Source organism: Dendrobates tinctorius, unplaced genomic scaffold, assembly GCF_039654945.1.
Source record: "Dendrobates tinctorius isolate UK_male_01 unplaced genomic scaffold, ASM3965494v1 ptg000120l, whole genome shotgun sequence".
NCBI lineage: Eukaryota > Metazoa > Chordata > Amphibia > Anura > Dendrobatidae > Dendrobates > Dendrobates tinctorius.
The window spans coordinates 44,111,597-44,113,266 of NW_027361788.1; the positions used below are offsets into that span (position 1 = coordinate 44,111,597).

Consider the following 1,670-nt stretch of genomic DNA (forward strand, 5'->3'; position numbering starts at 1 on the left):
CCATATTTTGTCAGCAGTTATCTCACTCTGTCCATGCCTCCCTCCCACAAAAAAAAGTGTTTAAAAGTGTCATAACTTTCCCATAATTGAATAAAAAATCTACAGCATGACTGGTATGACACAAGCCCTCAGCTGACTCCATCCATGGATAAATAAAAACATTAATATCTTATTGACGCCTCTCCATTACTAATCCGTGGGCTTGATGTCACCTGACAATACAAAGGTGACATCAACCTCACAAATATGAACTCCACTTGCCACCGCTACAAGGCAAGAGGGACGAGCCGGGCAAAGCGCCAAAATTGGTGCATCTAATAGATGCGCCTTTTCTAGGCAGCTGCGGGCTGCTATTTTTAGGCTGCGTTGGCCAACATCAATAGACCCTTACCAGCCTGAGAATACCAGCCCCCAGCTGTTAGCTTTAGCAAGGCTGGTAGTCAAAAATGGTGGGGATCCCACAACGTTTTTGTTTAAATTATTTATTTAAATAATTAAAAGATATAAGGCGTTGAGACGGCTCTATTATTGATGACCAGCCTTGCTAAAGTTGACAGCTGGTTTTTGCCTGGCTGGTTATCAAAAATACAGGGGAACCTCACTATATATATATATATATATATATATATATATATATATATATATATATATATATATATATTTATTTTTTTTTAATTTATATAGCATGTGGCAGCTGATGAATACTCCCATCAGCCACACCTGCTCTCTCTCTTAACTGCTGAAGACAGCTGTCAACATTGTCCCTTGCTAGAACTGATCGCAGCACAAACAGGGGACAATGATGAGAGCGGTCTTCAGCACCGGGAAACAGTGAGAACAGTACCGCTGATCCCATGTGCCGGTATGTGTCACACTGATGACATACGGATGTTACGTGTGCACAAAGTTTTGTAGCCTGTGCTGCAGGTACTAAACGGACATGTTTATTAAATATAATAAAATATGGTTGGCCGCACCGGTACCAGAAGAATCCTGTCAACAGATTGTGATTACCACACAGTGAACGCTACAGAAACAATGGTGCATTGCATTTCTTCACCGTTTCATCCCACTAGGCTTTGTTCCCGTTTCCTGAACATTACACGGTCACAATACAAGGAATGGTGGCATTCAATGTTACGACTCAACCGGCAAAAAACAAGTTCTCATATGGAAAGAAAATACTAACAGCAAGCACAGATCCTGAAAAGTAACCTGGTAGCATTTGACTGCCTGACTTCCATGTAGCTGAATCCTAGCGTCATCCCTGAGAGGCACACTGCACCAATTACTGCTCAGAGTCAGTACAGGGTAAAGGAACCTCCAGTCAGACAGTATGTCCCACACGTCACCTACTGGACTTCTCACTATTCAGCACTGCAGCTCAATTACCTCCCACTACCAGGTAGCAACACCACTATGAAAGTAACAGACGCAGTGGGATTTACCTCACTTTTACTGTGCTAAAGGGTAATTATGTAACTTGTCCCAAAAAAAGTCTTCATTCTCGGCCATGATATTGTAGACCTATAACTATTTCAAAACTTAAAAGTTACCACAGTAAAATGGCCGCCAAGAGCAGACGTGCTGCAGTTCTTCCTCTTGTGCTAAAACATTTACCACACTCGCCCATACTTCTCATTCGGGTGAAATGGCGCGCAATCTTAGGT

General features: G+C 42.2%; 1 long non-coding RNA gene across 4 annotated transcripts in view; it reads right to left on the reverse strand.

Annotated features, from left to right (window-relative positions):
- Window positions 1-1,382, reverse strand: part of LOC141046695 (uncharacterized) — a 218,457-nt gene extending 217,075 nt beyond the window's left edge. For all 4 annotated transcript variants that reach the window (XR_012219632.1, XR_012219629.1, XR_012219631.1 and 1 more), the window contains exon 1: window positions 1,190-1,382. This is a non-coding gene — a long non-coding RNA (uncharacterized lncRNA). The remainder of the gene's footprint in view (window positions 1-1,189) is intronic.
- Between the last annotated feature and the right edge of the window lie 288 nt (window positions 1,383-1,670).